At 33.2% G+C, this 20,281-nt stretch overlaps 1 protein-coding gene and 1 long non-coding RNA gene across 4 annotated transcripts in view; one reads left to right on the forward strand and one right to left on the reverse strand.

Moving 5' to 3' along the window:
- The window catches only part of LOC127704326 (short-chain collagen C4-like), a 205,685-nt gene that overhangs the window by 109,139 nt on the left and 76,265 nt on the right, over window positions 1-20,281 (reverse strand). For 2 of the 3 annotated variants that reach the window (XR_007983227.1, XM_052208334.1), the window contains exon 1: window positions 3,148-3,235. The exons of the other annotated variant lie outside the window; for it this stretch is intronic. The gene's annotated coding sequence lies outside the window, so the exon portion shown is untranslated. Of the gene's footprint in view, window positions 1-3,147; window positions 3,236-20,281 lie in introns of those variants that run through there. 3 annotated transcript variants of the gene reach the window in all.
- LOC127704327 (uncharacterized) lies at window positions 10,120-12,221 on the forward strand. The gene is made up of 3 exons (XR_007983228.1): window positions 10,120-10,192; window positions 11,372-11,486; window positions 12,065-12,221. It is a non-coding gene; the product is annotated as an uncharacterized LOC127704327 (long non-coding RNA).

Raw genomic sequence — 20,281 nt, forward strand, 5'->3', positions numbered from 1 at the left:
CACATGGGCAATATGAAATTTTTTACTATTAAGGTTTTACCACTAAATGAAAGTTTCCTGCTTTTCCACACGTGGACACAGTTTTTAATCTTTTCTATAATGCTTTGCCATATAGCATCATTATCAATTTCATATCCGTGATTTACTCCGAGGGTTTTTACATTACCTGTAATCCATTTAATTTTATTAAATTTTAGTTTTTTCCTTCTAAGAGATCCTATAAGTAAACCTTTGGTTTTATCATAATTAATTTTAGATCCCGAAGCTTTTTCATATAGCGTTAGGACATCAAAAGATTTTTCTACTGATTTCTCATTTTTGTTAAAAAGCTGAGTGTCGTCAGCAAACATGCATAATTTAGTTTCTATACTTTTACCCCCCTCACCAGGTATCTGAATCCCTTCAATTTCCTTGTTACCTCGTATTGCACATGCCATTGGTTCTGCTTGCAAAATGTATATAAGGGGTGCTATTGGACAGCCCTGTCTGGCCGAACGAGTTATCGAAAAATATTTTGAAACATGTCCATTTGTTTTTATAAACAAAATTATTCCGTTGATTAAAAGGGATAAAAGGAGCAAAGGTATATCAGGCGAGATGAAATAGTTAAAAAATCGTAAACTTTTAAAATCGGTTAGGGAGCAGTTTCGGATACAAAATGTGATCGTGAAAACGAAGATATTGATATTTCAAAAGCATTGTGCTACGGCGGGCTTAATAATCATATTGTGTTCCTTGCTTATTGCATATTCCCTAATTTTCTAGTGCACCGTTGGTAGAGTACCTTCTGAACGATTTTTTTGCTGAATTTGCTATTCTAAAATAATGTGAGACACAATTTTTGAACTATAACAAAAATACTATAAACCTTATACAAGACAACAGATTGTTCGAAAACCCCAGGATATGTAGAGGAGGTCTAAAAAATTAAATAGACTTATTACACACTATAATGTACAGTTTTAACACGCCATCGGAGAATTAAAACAAAATCAAAGTTATTGTGATGTTTTGGTGACATATCCAATACAGCGATTCAAGTCTGTTGTGACCATTTGCGCTGCATTATAATTATTGTCTCGTCTAAAAATTTTATTTACATAACAAAAAAGATCATTTGGTTTTACTAGGTATCTCTTTTGTTGCTTTTTAAAAATTTTTAGATGACCCCCTTGTTTTTCGTCAACTATAATCTAAGTCTAAGTGTAATCCTAGGTATAGACGTAGTTTCCGCAAATATCTATTACAATTAGTTATCTTAAATTGAAAATAGAACTTTCTGTCTTTAAAGAACTCCATACGTTTCATGTTATCTTATATTTTTAATTGGGAATTAGGCTGTCTGAATATTTTATGACACAAAATCATTCTAATAATCTTACATATGGAATTATCATTTAAATGTCAAATGTAATATCAATCAATTTGAAAGTTTTCAAAAATGAATCGTTGCAATCACTTGAGGTGAGAGCCTAGTTGATCAGGTGGTCTGACAGAAAAAAGAAAATCACAAAAAATACTGAACTCCGAGGAAAATTCAAAAAGGAAAGTCCCCAATCAAATAGCAAAATCAAAATAACAAACACATCAAACGAATGGATAACAACTGTCATATTCCTGACTTGGTACAGGCATTTTCTTATGTAGAAAATGGTGGATTGAACCTGGTTTTATAGCTAGCTAAACCTCTCACTTGAAAACAGACTTACAACAGTGCAACCATAGTTGCGGACAATTTCGAAACAGCTGGTATTTATCCCGCTGAAGGAATTACATATAAAATGCTTTCCGTGCAAACACAAAGCAGTTCTGTACATGTATGACTAGTACGTTCAAGACAAAAACATTTATGTTTACAGTTTGACTCAGTGTTTACGGTATATATATTAAACAAATCGAATCCATGTAGATACGAGTTCCTTTTTTTAGAATCAACAATTATCTCAATCAGGACTGTTCAATCTAAATGGTCCAAATCCAAAAGGATAATATCAGAAAAAACACAATTACATTGTACTTGATAGCAACGTTTTTTCAAAAGAAATTATACCAATTAGTTTATGTCATACAATGCTTATGTCCTGTGATTTGAACAGCGTTGATAGACTTCTTTGTTCGTAAAATGTATAATTTTGTTACTGTGACCGAGGGCGTATATAATCTCGTCATAGATATTAGATATGTTAGTTATAAATCCTTGCTCTGACTAACTTTTTACTGTTTTTTGCATTTAAGTTTCGTTGATTGATTTTTTATTCCTAACGTTCAAGCGGCAATTATTTTGACAATTATCAGGTAAGTAGGAACTACAAAACGTCAGCCGGAATGAAGGACGGGTATATACTGTTGGGAGAGAGAGGGCAATATTGGGTATGTTCTGGAATTTGAACTTCTACTTACGAACCTTTCAATTTTTGTTGCGTAGGATTTTTTACCTGGATATAGTTTGGTATTCTCCCAACAAAGGATACCATAGCTAGCTTCACATTTTCAAATCCGGTGTGGTTGAGTATTTATACAGCCTGCATACTATCAGAGAATAGAATAGAGAATGGAAACCGGGAATGTGTCAAAGAGACAACAACCCGACCAAAAAGCAGATAAAATCAAATGAACACCAACATGACCAATGGGTCTTCAACGCAGAGAGAAAATCTCGCAACCTTACTTCTTTATTCTAATACGAAGATACCCTTAGGTTTATCTGTGATCGTTTGATATTTTACGGGTTCCAGAAAAGAAAATTAGACGATGTTTGTTGGAAAATGCATTTATTTAATAGATAGACAAAGAGTACATAATGCTGTTCTTAAAAAAAACATCAACCACTGGCAAGTCAGATTTACTTTGTAAAGAACTATAAAAAAAATTGTAATGCCTGTCGAAGAGGCCGAAAAACATCGATCAATTTTACAAAAAGTCTTACGAGAAAAAAATATTCGTAAGTCACGAACATTTCAGTAAATCATACAACCAATTTTGTGACAAGATTTTTTTGTAAAAAAGGCCCTGACCACATGAGGTTAATTCTAATCGAAAGAAAATTTCTTAAAGAAAAAACATAGTCAACATTCCTGTAAGACAGTTTTTTTTACTTCGTACTTATTAATATAATATGCGCAAAAAAAACCATAAAAAACGACATACCTTCTTTCTTCTTTTGAAGTCACAATAACAAGTCACTGTTAAGTCTGTATGTGGGGTTTTGCTTGAATTTGGCATGTAATGCCCATCAATAAATGTACATCTGTTGTTAAAAGTAACTGAGGAGATTGCATGTTTGGTGTATTGATTCGGTATTATATTACATGTACATGTATTCTAAAGGTTAAAAAACTAAATGTGTATTATTTAGCTGATTTCTCTAATTGTTCTTATAGAGCAGGACTAATACTTAAACCGTTTGTAGACCCCTTCGCCCCCGATACCCCCTGTAGTCTTGATTGCAACAGCTAGCTTTTATAACACATATGACCCTCATTACTTTTTTAGAACTGCCCCAGCAGAATTATGTTGACAGCAGGGAGCTTAATCTTGCAATTCGTGGTTTATAATCTTTTTCGAGCTGTGTTGTTTTGAAATTATGACACTCTTAATGTCTTCTTGGAGTTATAAATCAGAAAACTGTGAAAGAAGTCTTAATCAGGTGGAGTGGGAGTCATTTGATGGCCACTACGATAATGGTATAAGCCGTAGGTATTCTACTGTTATCCTAAATGCATGCATAGGTCGTTTAGGAATACAAAGAGGTATTATATGATCCAAAAACAGTTTGTAAACCCTTTCGCCCACAATCCTGCCTGTAATCTTGATTGCAACAGCTATCTTTTATAACACATATGACCCTCATTACTTTTTTAGAACTGCCCCAGCAGAATTATGTTGACAGCAGGGAGCTTAATCTTGCAATTCGTGGTTTATAATCTTTTTCGAGCTGTGTTGTTTTGAAATTATGACACTCTTAATGTCTTCTTGGAGTTATAAATCAGAAAACTGTGAAAGAAGCCTTAATCAGGTGGAGTGGGAGTCATTTGATGGCCACTACGATAATGGTATAAGCCGTAGGTATTCTACTGTTATCCTAAATGCATGCATAGGTCGTTTAGGAATACAAAGAGGTATTATATGATCCAAAAACAGTTTGTAAACCCTTTCGCCCACAATCCTGCCTGTAATCTTGATTGCAACAGCTATCTTTTATAACACATATGACCCTCATTACTTTTTTAGAACTGCCCCAGCAGAATTATGTTGACAGCAGGGAGCTTAATCTTGCAGATCGTGGTTTATAATCTTTTTCGAGCTGTGTTGTTTTGAAATTATGACACTCTTAATGTCTTCTTGGAGTTATAAATCAGAAAACTGTGAAAGAAGCCTTAATCAGGTGGAGTGGGAGTCATTTGATGGCCACTACGATAATGGTATAAGCCGTAGGTATTCTACTTTTATCCTAAATGCATGCATAGGTCGTTTAGGAATACAAAGAGGTATTATATGATCCAAAAACAGTTTGTAAACCCTTTCGCCCACAATTCCGCCTGTAATCTTGATTGCAACAGCTACAGCTACAGGGTGCAGTCCTTACCTGTACAAAAGTTAACTTGGAGAAGACTGGTTGACTGCTTTCCAAGTTAAACTTAAACCATGAGTATAAAAGGGTTGCATCCCTTGAATTCATAAAATCTGTGAATAATTGACCGGGTCCAATCAGAGACATTGTTTTATGAATAACTTTTGTTATCACTTGTAATTAATTATGATTCTTGTTACTTTTTTTTCAAGAATTTGCAACATATTAAGTGAAAAAAATATTAAAAAACATTCTCTCTTTTAAATATTCCATGTTTAAAAATCCGAAGTGAACAGATTTTTAGTTCAAATTGTAATTTAGAAAGAGGAGCCTGACAACAGCTGAATCTGTTTGTAAACAAATGCACATGGAAAATAAAGTTCATGCATAATAAAGACAGCACCTACCTAATTTGCTGAGTTATCCAATGTATAAATCCCTTTGAAATATTACACAAACTTTCCTTCCAGAAACTTATTTCATTAATTAATCCAATAAGCTTAATTGTATATAAAAATTGAGTGCAAAATAATATAAAAGGTAAAAAAAGGTTTAATCATTTCAGTCACTACGGTTGTAATAAAAAAAAAGTAAATTATGAATTAATACCATCTGTGTGCCATGTATGGTTTAAATTTAGGGTTTGGGTACAATCCATCACAAGATTTAACACACAATCAGGAGTAACATCTCTTCTGGCGATTACAACGGTGTCATCAACCCTATCCCTATTCAGAAGCCTGCTTTTTTTCCTCAGATATTGAGGATTGCTCCATACTCTTCTATCCTGCATCATTCTCCAGAATAATTTATATTTGAGTTTTCTTTTTCCAATATTCCTTGCATGTGGTCTCTGTCCTACTCCTAACCAATTTTGTCTATTTTGTGTAGCACACGGACTGCAAAACATTCCTGACACATATCTTCATCATTGAGATCATTTCCATCACTTTGTTGATCTGACCCACTTTGACCAGGTTGCTCAATTTCATCAGTTGGATTTAGATTGTTTTCTGCATTATCTTCTAAATGAAGGTTAAAAGAAGTACTAGGTGATGTTATTTCATTAAAGTCCCAATCATTGTGGCTAAAAATTGCCTGAATTGCAAGTTTCTGTTCCTCTGTTACAGCCAAAGAAAGAACATTTTGAACATTTTGGTTTTCCATTTTACTACAGATTTCAAAAATGTCGTGTGTAACAGTTTTAGGTGTGCCAGTATCATTTTGCACACTTTTGATGGAGGTTTGGGGATTGTTAAAATTTCTAACGTACAATAAAGTGTTGGTTTTTTATCTTTACACGAAACACATTAGAATATTAACCTGTGATTTATATATACCTAAGATAAATGTAAAAGCTGCTGAATTGACACAATATTTTATCAAATATATATATTCTGCCGTTGTTTCCCAAGTTCAACCCAGATAAATAGTGATGTCTAGCATGTTGACAGTGGGGAGAAAACACACATGTAATTTTTTTTTGAGGGAAAGTTTTCAATAATTGAATTACAATACAAATAAAAGCTCAAAAATATTAAATGATTTCCACAGAATCAACAAATGATACCTGGCATGCCACCAAAAACATAGCCAAAGAAGTCAAGACCATTTGTTCTGGACCAAGATATCAGGAAGGACAAAAGAAAGCATAAAAACACATCAGCATTCTATATTTGGCAATGAAAAATTGCAATAAGGATCCAGTGAAACTAAGTCTATTGAATATAGTTGAACATTATAAAAACAATCACGAACACTGTAGTGAAGTATCGAGGTGTAAAACTGATTCGAATTATGAAGCAACTAAATATGTAATCAAGGATCCCAAAGCAGAGATGTTATTATGTCGGGCTTTAATGAACACCCAGGTATACAAATCGCCAACTGATTATGTACATTGTATGGACAGTTATTATGTGAAAAGTTTCAATAATGCTATTCGTCAATATAATGACAAGAGAATTAATTTCTCCAAACAAGTGTATATTCTTCGGACAAACCTAGCCGTATTGGATTGGAATGAACATGTAAATAAGCAAACTACATCATTAAAAACGGTTCAAGATGCAAAAAAAAAACCCACGTAGACAAGTACAAGTAAAAGTTTTGAAAAGGAAATCTTACAACATGTGGTCTGAAATCTTGGATCAATTTGTTCAAATTTACTTGGATTTATGATATTTTTTCACTATTTGAAAGTAAAATCATTGAAACATAATCGTAAGTTAATATTTGTTTCCTTTATTTTTGTAACGATATCTACTACAAAACATAACTATTTTGACCACATTGGATAAGATAATGTAATCCTCTGCTACAAATTCCTCAAGAATGAGCATTTGTTTTTGTGCATTTATATTTATCAGCTGCTGTTTATATACAACTTGTACCTCCTACATCACCTTATCAATCAAATGTCGTCCCGATCAGGCTATTGGATGTTGCTGGTTTAAGAAATTTTAAGCAGACAAGCAATTTAACTTCATCGGAAGTAGACCAGACCTAGGTCTGCTTTACTAGGACTGCTGCAGACCTATTGACAAGTCTGCTGCAGACCAGACTTGTGGACAGGTCTGCTCCTTACCAGACATTTGGATAGGTCTACTGCAGACCAGACTTGTGGACAGGTCTACTCCACACCAGACCTAAGGAGAGGTCTACTTACGACTTTTCATATCAGATCTGAGCTTTTATTATGTAAACAATAAAATCGTATTATTTTTTTTCACAGTACAACACGTAAATATACTCGTTAATGACTCTTTATACATATTATATACATCAAAAATTTCTTTTTTTCATTTTATATTCTTATATGAATAAAATAATGGCTATAAGATTTCAGACTTGTTGATCGACATATATACACGTAGCTATCATAAAAGAAAGGAAAGTTTCTTTTTTGTAAGAAGGCGGATACAAAGGTTATCCAACGCACCGGAAAAATATTTGTATATGATGGGATATAAACAACATTATTTACGTTGCTTCGTTCCCCAATTTTTACAGTTTCGTACTCAATATAGTGCTATGCATTACATGAATTTTTCATCGTAATTCACTTTGTTTACCATGGATTTGCCATTCTATTTTTGACGATATGTTCAAACGAAAGTTGCATAGTGGCCGGAAATATAAGGTGTTGTATAGTTGTGAATCATCTCGTCAATTTCGGCCGATTCATCTTTGCCGATTATAAACATGATAACTGGGACGTCTGACATAATAAACTCGTCTTGAACACGAATGAAATATTTGCCCCTGGACGTTTAACAACCAACCACAAATCGATCAACCGACATAATATACTGTCAGTCAGGTAACTATTCTCAGATGATACCTTCTCATACGTTTCATTATAAAGGACAAAAAAGTGAAAAAGTATATTTTAACAAAACGCATTTGACTAACAGGTCGAACAACAAATGTTCTTAAACCCTGCTGACTGCCATTGGCGATTGCCAAATAAACGGATCACCGATGTAATAGATGGATCTTAATTATAAATTTAATACTAAACAGAAAACAATAAACTTGCGGAAAAGATGATATACCGCAAACAAAAGGTGCAAAGGTTTTTGTACACCATATCCGGATTTCGACAATTAATGTCTCTTCAGTGATGTTATATATATATATATTTTATTGAGTCCATGCATTGATAATTGTTTATTTCAGACTTATTGTAATTTGGATATACGTTTGAGTATGTTATAAATCAAATATTAGAATTTGAGTCAAATCGGTGAACATAAATTTGACAGGTATTGCCCCTTTAATAAAGACTAAATAAAAGTATCACCATAAGAATTTAACATAAGTTCGACTTACATTCTTACGACTGGATTGCGTGTAAAATAAAGGCAACAGTAGTCATAAATCGATTAAGCCAAAACAAATCCTGGTCACAAACCAAAACCGAGGGAAACACATCAACTATAAGAGGAAAACAAAGGAACAACAGAAACACTGAACTACTACAAAAACAAACGCCAACATACATAGAAACGGACTATTTAATAACAACTGCCATCTTCCTGACTTGGTACAGGACATCTTAAGAAAAATGGTGGGTTGAACCTGGTTTAATGGCTAGCCAAACCTCCTGCTTATATGGCAATGTTAACAATACCGCTAAAATGACAACATTACGTGACAGGAATACAGTACAAATAAATGCAAGAACACTCAGGACAGAGAAATACTTAATTAAATCATAATAGTACATTACAACATATAAACCACAGCTTTCATTTTGATCAAAATTTACAACACTTAAAATGAACGTTATAATATTCAATCATAAGGACTTAGTTTACAAAATTTACTAATTTTATTACCAATTGTGAATTTTACGTGTTTCATAACAATAGATAGATATGCTATATCCATGTCTTAATTCACTTAAGTCCTTCACTGACTAAAATCCAGATACTGCACTTGATGGTCTGAAAACAAAAGAAATATATGTTTTGAGTTTAGATTCAAATCATGTTGTCATAATATGTAAGAAAAATTCAACTGTTTACTAACAATTTTAGAGTAGATCTGATTCGTTACTTCCTCACCGACCGGGTCTGGAACCTGTACTTTTCACTTCATACTTCTATGACAACAATGCGCAGACGCCTTATCCCCTCATCTAACTACCCGGCAAACACACAACATTTTAAAAACATTTTTTAAATGTCATATGGACGTCTCTCACAAAATATTTCAATAAGATATCATTTAAACATCAGAAAAATGTTTATTTTATTGTTTTTTAAATGTTTAATTTCTAACATTATAGTCAAATGTTTTTACAACATTAAAAAAATATTATTTGCTTATATCTTTTATTCATGTTCTCAAACATTGTTCTAAAATATCCCGTAGATATTTTATAATATGAAAAAATACTATTTTCTTCTATTGGTATTTCCTATATTGTTACAACATTTAAAGTAAGTATTTTCCAAATATCCAAAAAACATTCTGCAAAAAATGTTTTACAGAAAATATAGTTTTGCTATTTGCATAAAATGATTTATAACGTAAAATTAATATGTTTTACATAAAACATCTGAAAAATATCAGCTAAATGTTTTCTATAAAATATTTTGACATACACATTATTTTTATAGTCTGACTGATATTTTATTCAACATTTTACGGATATAAAAATAACATTTTATTTAAACTTTATACAAAACCCCACAAACAACGTTTTCTGGAATTAGCTCGTTTTTTTCAGGATAAGATATAGTACTACATTTCATCAATATCATGACAAGCAAGATACTATACCGTTGAAATCCTTGATATCTTGAAGTCAGATTTTATTCCTTCTTAAATCAAAATTCAAAAGAGTCAACATTAAATTAGGCAATAATGTATTAATAAACAATCACCTTTATTTAATGTTCATTCATTTCGTTCGTTTATATATTAGAAATTAAGAAATGAAAACTGTAACTGTATTTTCGTATCGGTTGTATGCATAACGGAAAACCGACCTTTTCCGGAATCGACTTTTGTTTTCTCACCGGAAATGATATTGAAATTTGAATTTGAAACTTGAAATTTTCAACAAAGAGAGCCAAGAAAATTGTTTGTTACGCGATATATACTCACTTGGTAAGAATGATTAATCTCTTAAGATGAAACTTGTGCATTCATTTTGTGTGTTCAATCATAATCGGAACCAATACATCTGTTTCTAGAGGTGCGGATCAAGGTTTTGAAAAAAGGGGGCCACTGCCCAAGGCAAGCAAAAGTTTGGAGTGATACTTGTAAATCGTCTATGCATTTATCGTATATGTAGCTCCATAAGGAGTCGGGGCCCCTTAATACGCCACTGTTCTAGCATCTACGCACACCAATAATGAATTTGTTCATTGATATAAAACTAAGGATATGACATATGTGGCTTGTGGGTTTGATTGCCAATACACCTTATGGCTATTTGTCCGCCATTACTGGACATCACAAAAGTTCCTGTAAAATATTGACGTCATAATAGAAAATATTTGACACCACAATGGAAAGTAATACACCTTATGTTATCGCTATTTGTCCGCCATTCAATACTGGACATCACACAACTGTCACAAGTTCCCGTAAAATTTTGACGTCATAATAAAAAATATCTTGTGCCACAATGTAAAAGTGATTGTTGTTTGACGTCAAAAGTTCAAGCAAGACAGATTCTCGGGTCAAGCGGGAATAGCGATAAGGTGTATTATTGTATGACGTATGCTGACGTAAAAAGTTCAAGCGGGACAGATTTCCAAATACTGAAATAGCTATAAGGTGTATGAGACAGCTATCCACCAGAATTCAAATGACTTGGATAAAAGAAATTATAGGTCACTGTACGGCTTTCAACACTGAGAAAAACCCATACCATATAGTCCACTTTAAAAGGCCTTGACAAACAAATATTAAATTTTTCTCAACACAATTGAAACAAAACAACTAACCGCCTACATTAAATACACATTATGAAAAACAAATATGACAAACTTAAACCAACAACTATTGAAATAAGCATGACTCAATACCTTGTTCCGAGGCACACACACAAGTTACACTACTATCAGCACCATGTGAATATGGAGATTTTTTTCTAAGTAAAATCAGTGTATGTATGTATTTGCAAAACATTAAATTAAATTTCCCTTAACATCTTAATGAACATTACAAAGACTATGTAAGACTTCAGTACAAGCAAGATAATATAAACTGTTGCTTAAAATTATATTTATTGGTTCATACAAACAATGTCCATACAATGTATCTTTTATTTTTTAACAGGAGCTAAAAGAAAAGAAACAAAGGACAAGTTCAATATGCAGGTTAACAATTTGGAAGTGGTGCAGGTTCTTTGGAATGTCTACAACCTTCCTTTCAGGAGAACATTTTTTTTCGAGTAAGATTTTCATACAGAATTACTGTTATTCCATATTTAATTCAAATATTTAGCATAAACAATACATTACATTCAAGATTAAGGGCATACAATACCGTAAAGATATCCGGATATTTGAATAAATTATTTTGTTTGTGACAATAAAAACAAGTTGTTTATTTAAATCAATCTTTAAGTCCAACAGTGCGCTTTCATAAACAACATATTTGCTTTCCTTTGAAGTATTTCAAATACATATAAACAACTCATTCAATGACATCTGTGTGTTTCTTGGAAGTTAAGTTATATTATTATCATCATTGCGTAAACAATGCGTAACATTTCGATAAGTTATTATGTGCCTATAGTATACTTCTAGGACTGTATCGTATGCCCTTAGATACAAATGACAAATTATAAACTATGTCACTCTACAGAGCCATTTATCGTTCCCTTCCGACAGACTATCATCGTTATTTTTTTCAAAACTTTAAAGGGGAGGGGATGTTTATCCTTCAGGCAACGTGAATTTTTCTCTAATAAAGGAATGTGCAAGAAGTTTATATATGAATGTAAGATTATATTTTTTTTTCTTTCAGAAGCATGGCACAGCAAGAAAAAGATTTAAGACACTACAAGACATTCCAAATGATTTTGAATAAGTCAATTGATTGACTTTTTCAATGTATTCTTAAATAAATCAAATAGTTGATGTAAAATGGTGTTTTGTTCTCATCTCTTAAGCCAATTATCAATGATTATTGACTTAAGAGGTAACCCTATCAGAAGTGTAAAGTTTTAGTTTAGAAAGAGAAGTTATATTGAAAAATCTGAATTTGGGACACAAGTTTTAATCATTGTAACTTCAACTTAAAAATGTGTATAATGTTTGAATAATGTCCAGTGGCAAATATGTCATGCATGTTCAGGTTGACATATGCATGATGTGTATAAGATAGGTAATAAAAGTTGAGAGTGAAAAATTAAACATTATACCATTGTGGTATGAATGTGGGGTTTCTTGCACTGTCTGTTGTCTGTCCACCTATATTTGTCGGATTTTGTCCAACAAATATTTTCATTACTGTTTTTCCCAAAACTGCTGATCAAGATGAGTTCATATTTGATGAGCTGCTTGATAGTGATGAACTGTGATGTGTGAACGTTTTTGTATCTGGCACCTGGTTCCTGTTTGCTTATTCATTGTATTTCAAAATGTTGAATGTTCTCAAATTTTTCATTACTTTTATAAGTAATGCTGCTGAACAGAATGACTTCATATTTGGTAAGTGGCTTGACCATGATGAGTTGTGTCTGCCATTTTGGATGTGTCAAAATTTGTAGATACTTCTTGGTTTTAGATACTTCGAATTGTGAATTTTCATATGCTTAATAGCAAAACAACTGATTTATTCTTGTTTGTATATAGAATGAATCACTGTGTATAAATTAAACTAATAATTTTTTATTTAAAAAAGCAGGAAACTCAATCAAAAGTACAGAAATTTTTAAATTGATATGATCTAGATATCAACCAAAAACATTTTGAAAACATTTTTTAGGCACAGTCTCACTTGAAAGAAAACATTCCAAAAACATTTTTATAACATTATTTGATGTTCATGATGTTTTTCAAACGTTCAGAAAATATTTCCAGAAAATATTTGTTAAAAGATTATCAAAATGTTTTATTTGCCATTGGTTTTCAAATTATCATGATATTTCTTGACAACATTTTAATTATGTTATGCAAATATTTTAGAAAATATATTGGAAAACGTTTTAGCGATATATATTCTACCATACATTTTATGTTTTTCTCACGTTCATTTGTGATATTTTCATGACATTAGACACAACATTTTAATAACATTTTAAAGATGTTTTTGTGTTTGCTGGGTATAGTTAATAAAGATCAGCTTTCGTTTTGGGAGGTGTAACCTTCTCGTAGGAATTAAGCAAGGACATCTAAACGCAATACACAAAGTATTTTTAAGTGAATTGCGTTTAGATGTCCTTGTTTAATTTCTACGAGAAGGTACAGGTATATATTATATATATATATATATCCAATAAATGACCTACTTTCAGCAATTGTATAACTCTTGAACATTTATGTTATGATAATGTAAATGTTACACCTTTAAAATCTATTTTGAACATCTGGCTTGTTTTACAAACCAAGGAAAGTCATCTTAATTTTGATTAAATTCTCTGCATGAAAAATCGTTACAGATTACTTTGTTTCTTATTATTGAGTTTGTATATGTTATTTGAAGTGTCAGGAACAAGGACAAATTCGACCAGACCCCTTTTTCTGTAGAGTCTCTGAGTATGAAGTATTGGGGTCGCATCCGGCTTAGAATTCTTGTTGATTTTCATCGTTTTCCCTTTTTCTAGATTTTATTGAGACATGGTACATTTTGTACATTTGCAACAACTTGTTTTTCAGTGTTGTAGGGTATAAAAATGTCTATCCTTTAACATGTTTAATGGTTGATACTAACACGTTTAACAATACCACGTGGTAAATTTTCAGATTGTAATTATTGCATTTATTGGGAATGTTTTTTTAATAATCATCTGCTGTTTAAAGGGACATGTACAGATTTTTGACGAATGATGCAACAGCTCCAGAATCTTCTTCACAAGAGAAAATTGACATCAGAGTTATTGAAAGTATATTGAATGCTGACGATCTTCTATATGACCTCAGAAGATGCAATGGTAATCCAAGTGCTAACCCAATCTAAGACTCTTTCATCTTGCAATTGTATTAAAATATTTCAACACATTACACAAGTATTTCTCATTCCAAACTAAAAGACACATTGAAAGGTTTGGTCCTGCTTTGTTCATTAAAACAAATGGCCAACTTACGAACAAGTCTCTTGTCTTAAGGAGGGATAAATCGTACTTTGTAAAAAATCACTCTGATTCAAACAAAACATTCTCTGAAACTGACATTATCAGGATGATTAATTTCTTGATTGACAACATATTTCTTACGTTTGGAGGAGTATCAGTATCTTTCGCCTCTCTCAGACATCTGACTGTGAAGAAACCATGAATACATAAGAACATCTGACATTATATCAGCGTGTTCTTGTAGAAAAACGAATGTTATGACAGGCGTCTTCTCCTTCTGTTCTAAACATAGTATACTTTCAGGTCACTGAATATTTTTGGGATGTATATTCCTCTGCATAACAGTGTTCCGTGGAGGTGATTATTATACTACAGGGTTTCAGTGAGTGTAGATACAACTCTTTTCCTAACTGTTTCTACATATACAGCTGTGAATCCACACTTCTCCTCGAACATCAATTATAAACATCATTGTCTGTCCTATGCATTGACTGGCGTCTTGTAAGGCAAAATGTTGACCTACGTATAAAAAAGAAGGTGTGGTATGATTGCCAATGAGACAACTCTCCACAAGAGACAAAATGACACAGAAATTAACAACTATAGGTCACCGTACGGCCTTCAACAATGAGCAAAGCCCATACCGCACAGTCAGCTATAAAAGGCCCCGAAATGACAATGTAAAACAATTCAAACGAGAAAACTGCACCTTTTATGTTTATTGAAAAATACAAAGACTTGATGATTCTCCGAGTCTGGAAGTTGTCATTGAAATAAATTCAATTATAAGAGGAGATGCAGAAGGGTTGAGGAGGTATCCAAATATTAAATAAACAGATGATGCCTATGCTTAAATCTCAAAAGTACAAATGAACAATGGCAATATAAAAATTACAAAATGTGCTGATTGACAATCCAATTATACTATCCGTCAGAGACCAAATGACTATATGTCACAGCACATTCTTCAACAATGAGCAAAATCCAAACCACATTGTATATAATAAAGCTATAAAAGGCACAATATAACAATTTGTGAAACAATTCAAAAGAAGAAAGCCATTTTTGTTGGTGGGTTGCTGTTTCATAGATTTATACCCCCAATTTCCCGAATACATATTTAGAAGTGGTAATGGTTAAATATATGTCAAGGCTTTTAAAAGCCAATGTTCCCTTAAGTAAAATGTGTATCTTATTTCATGCATATTCTTAAACATATGATGTATTTATTTTGAGCTGTACAGAAAGAACACATTTTCAACATTTTATTTGCAAACATATAACATACAAATGTACGAATGTTTACCTTTCTTTAGGATGGTTGTCATATCTGTGACGTGCAGTTATCATAATTTGAAGAAAAAAAAATTATGATTAGATGTTGTTTACTATTGGGTATCTGGGTATTTTATCAAATGCAAACAACTGCATTTAAACAAATCAGCTATTACTGTCATTGGTGTTAAGGGATCGGTGATGCAGGTCCCGCCTTTTTTAGCGGGTATTCTTCTTTTGAGACCCAAATGAATGAGCATTTTTCATTAATCAAATTATACAGATAATCTCCGATAGTTTGATCATCTTCCGTAGTCTTCACAAGCTGTTTTTTCTCGTTTAGAAGGATCTGTTTCGTCTATAACGATGACATTTACATTGTACACAACTGCGTACAAAATATGTCAAACTATACATCCTCGAATGTGACCTACCGCTTTAGACTTATCACCGGGTTTGTACTAACATGAGCAACATGACGAGTGTCACATGTGGAACAGGATCTGCCTACCCTTCCGGAGAACCTGAGATCACCCCAAGTTTTTGGTGGGGTTCGTGTTGCTCAGTCTTTGGTTTTCTTTGTTGTATTTTGTGTAATGTTGCTTGTCTGTTTGTCTTTTTCTTTTTAATTCATGGCTTTGTCAGTTTATTTTCGACTTATGAGTTTGAATGTCCCTTTAGTATCCTTTGCCTCTTTTTACGGAACAATGACAAAAAATAAAACTTTTATAAGACTATTTAGATAGGTTTCGTTCCGTTAAATTATTTTCGAAAATTACATTTCCCATCTAAACAGCTATTGGCTAAATTTATAGATTGGATATATTTAGAACAAAACAAAGCAATTGGTGTTTAGAATAACACAGTTTGAAGGTAAACTTCACTAAAGCCGACATTTTGTAGGATCGGCGCGAATAAAAAAAGAACGAAACAACAATTTATTATTTTTCAAAAAAATAATTTTCAATCAGTTGAGCAGTTGAGCAGATTTTATTTTAATTTTCAACTTTTGCTATCCGCATTTGATTGCTATTTAACTTTGATATGACAATTTTGAAAATAATTAAAAAGATAAACTTAAGAAACAATGAAAATCTAACTGATAAAATAAATATATTTCTTTGCGTTCCGTTGTGTCATTTAGGGGGTTTCCCTTACTTGGTATTTTCTCCCGGGTTATGTTTTGCACGGGTGGTTTCGGTTGAGGGTATATAAGGAATTTGTATGGGTCTGTTCGATTAATGCGACGTTTGTTACAAAGTTGGAAAGGACGTGTTATTAGTTCGGTTAGTGAAATGGCCGATTCAGGTGAAGAAATAACTGTAGAGAATCATACAAATGTGTAGAATCCAAAAGATGTTAATGATTTCAGTGCAGTAGACACAGTAAGTTTATTCAATACCAAAATAGACATTGCTTTAGACAAACAGCGTGCCTCTATGGTGTCAGAACTGCAAGAAAAGCTGCAGGCGAACACGGAGTTTAAAGGAGAAGGGATTAAAATCCAGTTTTCGTTCAATCAAGAGAGACTCGGTAATCTTGACCGCATTAAAAACTTTTTGTCAAGGGGTAGTGTGGAAGAAGTTTTCGAGTTGATCGATTCAGAGAAGAAGGCCCTTTCTCGTAGTAATAAGTTAATTAGAATAGCAGACAGACATGGTTAGGGGACGGTCAAAGAATACTCTGATTTTGACCTTACTGACAATAGCGAAGACGCCTCCAAGTTACGGGCAGCCATTTTTAGAGCCTCCAAGAAGAGACTCCCTATGCCAGAAATCCACCCACACAATCATCTTTTCAGCGTACTAGACCAGGAGTTTTCGACGGCATGTCAAATAACCAGGTTTTTTCGGCTCTCAAAACTACGGCCAGCGCCAAAACTTCACTCCAAGACCACCATTTCCAAGCTACAGACAAAACTTCGCCCCAGGAACGAACGTTACCTGCCACTACTGTAACCTGCCCGGGCATTTCGCCAAGTTCTGCCCCTACACAGCCCAATTGCAACGTAGACAACCAGCTCCCGCTACGGTCACCAGCCCAGAACCTTTCAACAAACAGCAGTAAAGTTGAGTATTCTAATTTTATACTTTTAGATGAACAATCTGAGTTTGACGATAATTTTCGTTTAAAGTCGAAAACTTTTAAAAATGGTCTTAAGAATTGTTTAGAATTTTGGAGAGATACTTTAAAACAGTCAGACTTTATCTTAAATGTTATTGAGTATGGTTACAGGTTGGAGTTTGATACCTTTCCGCAAAAAACATTTCTTAGAAATAATAAATCAGCTTACGATCATTCAGATTTTACAGAAATCGCCATTCAGGAACTTCTGAAAAAAAATCTTGTCAGCGTGGTTTTTGGACCTCCTTACTGTGTGAATCCTCTGTCGGTGTCTAGATCTGTACAACAGAACAAAAAATCCAGACTCATTCTAGACCTAAGGCATGTCAATGCCCTTGTATTGTTAATAGAAAGATTGAGTTTGAAGGTTCATTAGAAGGCACTTTTTTATGCTAAAAGGGAAATTCTATGCTAAAATTTGACCTTACTAGCGGATATCATCATATAAGTATCCACCCTGATTTTCATACTTATTTAAGCTTTTCTTGGAAATTTAATAATAAGACACGATTTTTCGTATTTTCAGTTTTGCCTTTTGGCCTTTGCAGCGCTGCTTATATTTTTACAAAACCTTAAGACCCTTAGTCTCCTTTTGGAGGTCTCAGGGTATAAAAATTATCATGTATCTTGACGACGAGTGGATTTGTGATGATTTTCAGAGTTGTAAGTCGGCTAGTGTTCATTTACAAAATGATCTTAAACACGCAGGTTTTCATGTGAATGAAGCGAAAAGTTTATGACACCCGGTTCAAGTTTTGGAGTGGTTGGGTTTTACCTGGAACCGTTTAGAGGGGCATTGATATGCCTGTTCATAAACTTGAAAATCTCCGCGTTAAAGTGCATATTAACCTTAGATTTAAGCCTTTTGCTTCGGCTAGGGAACTTGCATCCGTGGTCGGCTCGATTATTTCAATGAGATTTGCCTACGGTCCTATTTGCCAGATTTTCACTAGACAGTTGTCTATGCTTATTGCCAGTAAGGTTTTTTTAGAACGAAAAATTAGTCTTCCGCCTGAAGCTAGAGATGAGCTTATATTGATAGTTTATCACCTAGAGTTATTTATCCTTGTTCAGACTACCAGAGCGGATTATTTACACGGATGCAAGTGACCACGCTGGAGCTGGTATTTTACTAGATGAGTCTAGCGAAACATTTCACTGTATGTGGGACGATTTTGATAAAGCACAAAGCTCAACATTTAGAGAGCTTAAAGCTGTAGAGTTGTTACTGAAAACAATGGGTTCAAAACTTGAGAACAAATTTGTAAAACTATTTTCAGACAATCAGAATGTAATTAGAATTGCTCAAGTGGGCAGTATGAAGTCGCCGCTTCAATGCCTGGCGTTCTCTATATTTAATACTTCTTTTTAATATTGATTTATCAGTTGCATGGGTGCCCAATCTTCAAAATTGTACAGCTGTGTTTGTAAGTAAGATCTTCGACTTTGACGATTGAGGCATACATCAGCGTATATTCAGATATTTTGATAAATTATGGGGTCCCTTTACCTGCGATCTATTTGCCAGTAGCAACAATTACAAAGTTGCCAAATAATATTCTGTATTCTGGACTAGCGGGGTTGACGCTTTCGCTCACAATTGGGCACTTGAGAATAGCTGGATAGTTCCACCTATACATTTGATCAACAGGAAGATTAGACATTTAATTTTTGTAGAGCTAAAGGCGTACTAGTTGTGCCTAAATGGATATCGGCCTCTTATTGGCCATCGATTGTTGATATGAATGGAAAATATTTACCTTGTATTGTAGACTACGTAGAATACAAATATCCTACGAACTTTTTTACACCAGGTTCAGATAAATCAAGCATTTTCGCTACTCAGACTTTTCAAAGTAGCGTCTTAGTTTTACGTTTCGACGCTAGTAGTATTTGAATATTTTTCACGTTATTTAACGCATCTTTTTGGTTTCGAATTATATATAACAAGAGAGGACTGCACTCTATATTATTGTCAAAAACTATTAATGTATGTATATTGACACGAAATATGAAATATGAAATATTTGTGGAGACTGTGCTCCCTATAAGAGAGGACTGTACTCTCTATTGTTTTTGTATATATGGAATATTAGAGGAGAACTGTACGCCTAATTAAGAGAGTTTTGCACTTTTATATAGTTAAAATTTATGCACGATTTCACATTTTTATAAATGAAAAGATTGTTTGTTTTGAGCTATTTTGCTTATAGTTTGTTGTTCTTTTGAATATTCACAAATACATGTACATATTTGTATATTATTATCCCTTATGGTTAACTTGCATATGCCCGTATCATTTATTATTCTGATAATTTTTTACAGATTCTACACGCTTGGCTAGCCACTGGATAGAACTGGAAAAATACAAGTCTCATCCTAATTTGGCTAGATCTGTACACGCTCTTCCTGTCATAGTTAAAAATGCTAGATCTACTGCAACGAACAAAAATATATGACTTATATTTTGAAAAATTCCGAAAATGGTGTATTCAGAACTATTTTCTTTTTTACCGGCATCGGTGTCTTCAGTTGCCTTGTTTTTAGGA

The sequence above is a fragment of the Mytilus californianus genome, unplaced genomic scaffold (genome assembly GCF_021869535.1).
Source record: "Mytilus californianus isolate M0D057914Y unplaced genomic scaffold, xbMytCali1.0.p SCAF_6, whole genome shotgun sequence".
Lineage (NCBI taxonomy): Eukaryota > Metazoa > Mollusca > Bivalvia > Mytilida > Mytilidae > Mytilus > Mytilus californianus.